Source organism: Macrobrachium nipponense, chromosome 48 (genome assembly GCF_015104395.2).
Source record: "Macrobrachium nipponense isolate FS-2020 chromosome 48, ASM1510439v2, whole genome shotgun sequence".
In the NCBI taxonomy this organism is placed as follows: Eukaryota; Metazoa; Arthropoda; class Malacostraca; order Decapoda; family Palaemonidae; genus Macrobrachium; species Macrobrachium nipponense.
In genome coordinates this window covers 6,872,792-6,880,291 of record NC_087223.1, presented here as the reverse complement: position 1 = coordinate 6,880,291, position 7,500 = coordinate 6,872,792, and the positions used below count along the sequence as shown (strand labels likewise).

The window sequence follows — 7,500 nt, the reverse complement described above, 5'->3', positions numbered from 1 at the left end:
TGCCCAGGGGTAGTGGGACAAAGGGAAAGAGTGGGGGGAGGGGCGGGAAGGTGAGGGGCTCATTGTATTTGGCGGTGAGCTAAATTTGAGGACTGACCAACCACCATCCCCACCCCCCAAACCCCACGACTGGTATGGATCGCCTATGCACTCCAGTTGACAACGACGAGGACACGCTTTGAATGGGCCGTGAATTTTAAGTATGCTCTCTCCCTCTCTCTGACAGACAAAACTGTTAATGGTGTTGGGTAGAATCCTAGCAAGCATTTTATCCTGGCGAAGTAATGATATAGTTATGCTTTACTCTCTCTCTCTCTCTCTCTCTCTCTCTCTCTCTCTCTCTCTCTCTCTCTCTCTCTTTTATATATATTTTCGTTAATGAAAAATATACAAATACCTTAATTGCATATAGTGGAATATAGATAATAACATTTCTCTCTCTCTCTCTCTTCTTCTCTCTCTCTCTCTCTCTCTCTACAGAAAAACAAAAATAATACAAAAAACCTTATTGCATAGCAAAAACTAATTGTACATATAAAACACTCTCTCTCTCTCTCTCTCTCTCTCTCTATTCTCTTCTCTCTCTCTCTCTCTCTTTCCATACCGTTAATATTAATCGTCTAATAATACAGCTACACCAACTGTAGATCCGAACCAGTTTACATAAACAGTTGAGCAATAAACAATACTTTGTTCATGCGTTCATTGTTCAAGTAATCAATGGCTTGCTTTGTTTGTTTTGATGTTGATAGAGTTGTTTGTTAAGTTGTGTTTGTTTATTGTGATGTCATCTTCTGTATGTTTTTATTTGTTTTGGTTTCCTGAAAAAAATTATAATAATAATAAAATAATAAATAATAATAATATAAAATAATAATAAATAATAATAATAATAATAAGAAGAAGAAGAAGAAGAAAAGAAGAAGAAGAAGGAAGAAGAAGAAGAAGAAGAAGAAAATAATAATAATAATAATAATAATAATAATAATAATAATAATAATAAAAATACTAATAATAATAATAATAGCAGTGAAATTATATAATTCATAATAATGAAACTTCGATTATAATGTCTAAATATTCTGAAAAAAAAATCTTCGATGTTACGTAAATCGAAAAGAAAACAAAATAAAACATATTTATAATAAATTTCTCAATTTACAAAAACTTCCGAATTTCTCTGAGAACATTTTGATAAATTCCAAATTTTGGTGAAAATCGAATTCTGCAAAATTGCAAAATTGTAAAAATAAATTATTATTATTATTATTATTATTATTATTATTATTATTATTTATTATTATTATTATTATTATTATTATTATTATTATCATTTTAAAAAATCAGATAATAAAAATTAACTACCAATAAGTAATACCCTTTAATATTTGATTAGGAAACTAAAATGTATTTGCATCATGAGGAGTGAGGTTGCTGGACCTACACCAACAAGGAGGAGAGAGAGAGAGAGAGAGAGAGAGAGAGGAGAGAGAGAAACTAATTAGCGTTGCAGTTGCAAAAAAAAAATTATATATGCAAAACTAAATTTCTATTCTTTGAACTGAAAGACTATATTAGTTATCTCTCTCTCTCTCTCTCTCTCCTCTCTCTCTCTCTCTCTCTCACCTTTTCCATCTCCACATTTTTTCCACCCAGCTGTTGACAATAGTGGCCACAGGTGTTGCTACAAAAATTGGGGACCGGGGTTCTTCCCGCCCCCCCCCCCCCCCCCCTCTCCTCGCTCCCCCCCCCCCCCCCCCCCCCCGCCACATCCGACACAAGCTCTACCACCATCCATCTGGTGCTTCTCTCTCTCTCTCTCTCTCTCTCTCTCTCTCTCTCTCTCTCCTGTTGTAGATTGTATGCTATTATTACTCTCTCTCTCTCTCTCTCTCTCTCTCTCTCTCTCTCTCTCTCTATCTCTATCTCACTTTCCCTGTTGCTGATGGTATGCTATCATTATCTCTCTCTCTCTCTCTCTCTCTCTCTCTCTCTCTCTCTCTCTCCTGTTGAAGTTACATTATCATTAGCCTGTAATCAATTTCGGTCTCTCTCTCTCTCTCTCTCTCTCTCTCATCACACACACACACACACATTCCCCGTGTTACAGATGGTATGCTATTTATTAAGCTCTCTCTCTCTCTCTCTCTCTCTCTCTCTCTCTCTCTCTCTCTGTGAATACTAATAATTTCATTATTAATATTATTATTACCAAGAAACATAACTTGAAAATTAGTTCACAAAACTCAAATAGCCCATAAATGGGTATTTGGAGGTTGGGGTGGGGGTCACAAGGTCAGTGACCTCTGTGTCATCTTGACCTTGAAGGGTATACCATTAGGGCATTCAGCTATGCCCAATACTATATCTGTCACTCATATAATTACGAAGTAGATAGGAACATAATTCATTTAAATACAAATAATAATATCTCTAATAATATATATAATTGTTTCTAAAAAATAATATTTTAATAATTATTATTTTTGAACGTTAATATTAATAGTTAGGAAAATAATTTATCTAAATATAATAAAGATCCAGTTTGGAAGATTATTTATCTGAATATTAAATCAATCTTATATGTTTGGTTATATAATAATAACAATGATAATAATAGTAATAATAATAATAATAATAATAATACCTCTGTACTTGTTGTAACTTATTGTTCCTTTGGACTGAAGATGAACCCAGGGAAGGGTTCGAAAGCTTTCTGTAAAGTCTTCAAAATTATACACGGACTTTTTACACTTTGTATTATTGTGGACCCTTTAGAACAAAATAATAATAATAATAATAATTTGGATAACAATTTGACTGAATATCAAACAGATTTAATTACGATAATAATTAAGGGAGTTTAAAACAATTCCCTTAATAATTTTTATTAAAAAATAATTATATATATCTAACAGTTATTTTTTTCAAATAATCACAGTTATTTGGAAATAATTGTCCTGAATATAATAAGGATTTACTTACGAAAATATGAAACAATTCACCTAACAATGATCTGAGGAAAATAATAATAATAATAAATGGGAACATAGTTTATCTAAGTAATAAGGACACAGTTAAGGAAATAATTTATCTAAATATAAATTGTATTTAGAAAATAATTCAGCTAGATAAAAAAAATTATTATCGCTCTAACAATGGCCAAAATTAAGGGCGAATAAATTCTCTTATTTAAAAAAAAATATTAAAAACAGAGAATTGAAACATAACGTGATCAGACCTCCAGCTTGCTCGGGGCGCATACTAAAATCTAGGGTCAAATAGAGCGTTGTTTCACCAACGAAAATAAGTAACGGTATATTTTATTACAAATAATTGTTTTGTACTGTTTAACAAGCCCATTATTTATTTATTTTTATTTTCATTCTAATTAATAAATCATAAATATCAATCCTAAAATTCCTGTATCTTTCACTCAACGCGAAACAGCTTTTTCAGACCTTTTTAGGCTCTGCCATAGACCTTTCCTACCCCCCAACAAGAACAACTACAGCAAGAACAACAACAATAATAACAATAACAACAAATTAGTTTGTAGTAGGCTTACTCCCCGAGTAAGCGAAAAAGGGCAAAAGGGTTAAAATCTACGGAATAGAATATGGAAATTATGCCAAAAGGCCAAGCAGTGGGACCCCCGAGGTCATTCAGCGCCGATTTTTTTTAAATCTATGGGTACACGGAAGCATCAATAGAATTCTGGAGTATGCCGACATAAGAAAAGCTACTGAGATAATAAAATAATATCAAAAAAATTCAAATTGACGAAATCGTGAAATTCAATTAAAAAAACATTTTGTGGATATAAAATTCAATTAAAAATTAACTCAAAATAGTTTTAAATTTAGTTATGTTATTTTTAAAAAACCCAAACGTAAAATAATGTATTGAATAAAATAACTACATTTTAAAAAACAACAATTTTAAATGTTTCTACTTAACCTAAACAATATTATAAATATTATATAAAATATTATACACATGATTTTATATAATATTCATAACTTAAATTTAATAACGTTAAAACCAACAGAAAAACAACTCTAAAAGAAACAACGTTAAAGGACTAATTTGGAAGAAAGACAACATTAAAAGCAGCAAAATCGACAGAAATTGACAACTGCTTCAAACAACACTTCACGACATAAGAGAAACAGCTTTTGGCCTTATGGAGACAGAGGAACAACGTTTAAAGCAAATAAAATGACGAAAACAACACTAAAAATGGTTAGAAATACAGAAATGCAACAAACAAATTTCCAATCTTCGAAAGAATGATGAAGAGAGAGAGAGAGAGAGAGAGAGAGAGAGAGAGAGAGAGAGAGAGAGTTATATGGATTAGGTTGTCACAAAGACTTGTCAGTCATTAGTCCATCCTAAGAGGAGACATCGTGTGCTCACTTATCTGTAGGAGCAGGTTTTACTGTTCATTCACAGTGTCCTTCTAATGATTTTGTCTAGCTTTCTTTTAAACTCTTCCACACTGTTGCTGTTTACAACTTCTGATGGCAGTTTATTCCACGTCTCACATGTCTTGTATGTAAGGAAGTTCCCACAATGAGATGTGTTCTTTCTCTTCAGTTCTAGTTTCCATCCATTATTTCTTGTCTGGTTTTCGTTTAACGTAAATAGGCTACTGTCTACTTTTGTTATGCCTTTCTGTACTTTAAATGTTTCTATTATTTGTCCTCGTAATCGTTGTGTTTCTAAGCCATACATGTTCAGGCTTTCTAGTCGTCTTCGGTAACCTATTTGCCTGATGGATGAAGTTAACTCTGTGGTTCTTGCTTGTACTCCTTCTAATCTATTTGTGTCTTTTCTTAGTGTTGGTGACCAAAACTGTACTGCATATTCAAGATGGTCTAACTATGGATGTGTAGAGCTGCAGCACCGTTACCTTGTTTCTGTATTTGAACTGCCTCTTTGTGTATCCCACCAGTTTCTGTGCCTTCTTTTCTGCTTATTGCACTGTTTTGTGGATTGTAAGTCCTTGGTAATAATGACGCCAAGGTCCTCCTCTTGTTCTACATTTTTGTCATTCCTAAGCAGCATGTAGTTGGCATGAGGGTTGTTTGTTCCTATTTGTAACACCTAACACTTGTCCAAGTTAAAAGGCATTTGCCATTATTTCTGACCACTCTCCTATTTCCTTTAGATAATTTCTTAAACTTTCCACTGCATCTGGGTCTGCTGTATTTACACCTAGTTTGGTGCCATCTGCAAATTTGGCTATCCTGCCTGTTAAGCTTACATCAATGTCATTAATGTAAATTAAAATCAAGAGAGGGCCAAGGACAGAGCGCTGGGGAACTCCGCTTGTTACATCTGCCCATCTGATTCTTCACCATTTATTACGACTCTCTGTTTTCTATATGTTAGCCAGTCTTCGATCCAGTCCGCTATTTTTCCTATAGTTCCTAAAGCTCTAATCTTTGTCATTAGTTTCTTGTGTGGAACTTTGTCAAAGGCCTTTTGGAAATCTAAGAAGAGTATATCTATTGTTCTACTACTGTCGTAAATATCAAGCATGTTATGAAAAACCTCCAAGAGCTTTGATAGGCAGGATCTGTTGTGTCTGAAGCCGTGTTGACTGTTTAACAAAACGTTGTTTTTATCAATGTGATCCATAATTTGATTAGCAATTATGGACTCAAAAATCTTACAAACGACCGACGTTAGGCAGATTGGTCTATAATTTCCCGGCTCTTCTCTTGGACCTTTTTTGTAAACTGGGGGCACATTTCCTAGTGTCCATCCTTTAGGTGCCTTTCTTTGTTCAGCACTTTTTCTGTAGAGTTTATATAGGTGAGGAACTATCTCTTCTTTTAGCTCTTTTATTTCTCTTGGATGAATCCTATCCGGGCCAGGAGATTTTAACTTGTTGAGTTTGTCTATTTTGTTTTTAATGTTCTCTTCTAACGGTTCTGCCCCTTCATATTTAATAGCAGGTTCCGGTATTGAGGTAGTGTCTTCAATTGCGAAAACTCTAGTAAAGACTCATTCAAATATTCTGCTTTTTCCAAATCTGAGTTCACTAGGTTTCCCCCCCAATTGTCTCTTAGGGGACCTATACTATTTTTTATTGGATTCTTATTAACATGCGCATAGAATTCTTTTGGGTTTTCCTTGCAAACTGATACAACACATATCCTCATTTATCTTTGCATTTCTTACTAATTTATGTCCACCGTCTACAGAGTTCTTTGTGCCTGCTTGCTTCTATTGGTGTTGGGTGTGGGTTCATTGATTTGTGCAATCTATCTCTTTCTTTTGTTTTATTTTTAATTTCTCTGTTGAACCTCTTTGGCTAAGGGTTGCCGTTTGTTATTATTTACTTTACTGGTATACATCTAGAGCGTTTTTCTGTGTATTCCTCCTGGGAGGCTTCCCACAGAGAGAGAGAGAGAGAGAGAGAGAGAGAGAGAGAGAGAGAGAGAGGTTTGAGCGAAGAGAAAGAGAGAGAGAGAGAGAGAAAGACCGTAGAAAGGTTTGGATGAGGGGAAACTTCTAGAGAGAGAGAGAGGGTCGTTTGATCCCGTTACTCAGTCCCGAAGGGAATTTGGTGAGGGGGTAATGGCCCACTAATGCACTGGTATATAGCCCCCTCCCCCCCTCACTCCCTCAACAGCCCCCCCCCCCCCCCCACTCTCTCTCTCTCTCTCAAATAGGCCAGAGACGCCATCGGGAGATTCTTCACTTTAAAGGATATCGGTGTTTTGGGGGTTCTCTCCAAAGGACAGTCAGTCCTCGACGCTGATTGGTTGAATGCCTTTTGTCCGAATATCTTTATGTTTCAGATAAATACCTCTTTATTTATATTAAACTTTATTCAAATACGTAGATTTATTCATAATATATGTGTTAAATTTATCAATATGTTTACTTCAAATATAGGCTTGAAAAATGTGTTCGTATGTCCATAATCAAATACGAAGGTAGACGAAATCAGGGTCATGAGATATAATTCGGATATCGCAAAAAATATTCCCCCCGTGATTGGTTGAACGACATTCGTTCGAATGCCTTCGTTATATTTCAGAAGTGGGTGTTTGTTTATCCATATCAAAGTGTACTTTTAAATGCGTCGAATTATTGATAAAATATATATATATGATGTCCATTAATGATGTTTCCGAGTTATAGGCTTCAAATAAATGTGTTCGTGCGTCCATAATTAAAAAGGGAGGAAGCTGAAGTCCGAGTCATGTTTCGCATAAGCAAGCAATATTTTTTAGCATATGACTCTAAATATTTTTCTTAGATTTTTTTCAATTCCTTTTAAAAGAAAATTATTTCCTAAGAAATAAATCTAATCTTATAAATAACTTCCCTTAAAAATTCCCCAACAAATAAATTCTCCACAAAACAAAAAATATTCTGTAAAAAAATAAATTCCTTAAAAAAATGAAATTCACCATAGATCCTAAATCATAAAGAAAAACTCTAGGAATGAATTCTTTCAAGACATGATTCGACCTCCAG

General features: G+C 34.1%; 1 protein-coding gene across 3 annotated transcripts in view; it reads left to right on the top strand.

The window, feature by feature from the left end:
• Positions 1 to 7,500, top strand: part of LOC135205017 (homeobox protein unc-42-like) — a 139,069-nt gene that overhangs the window by 121,647 nt on the left and 9,922 nt on the right. The window lies entirely within an intron of this gene.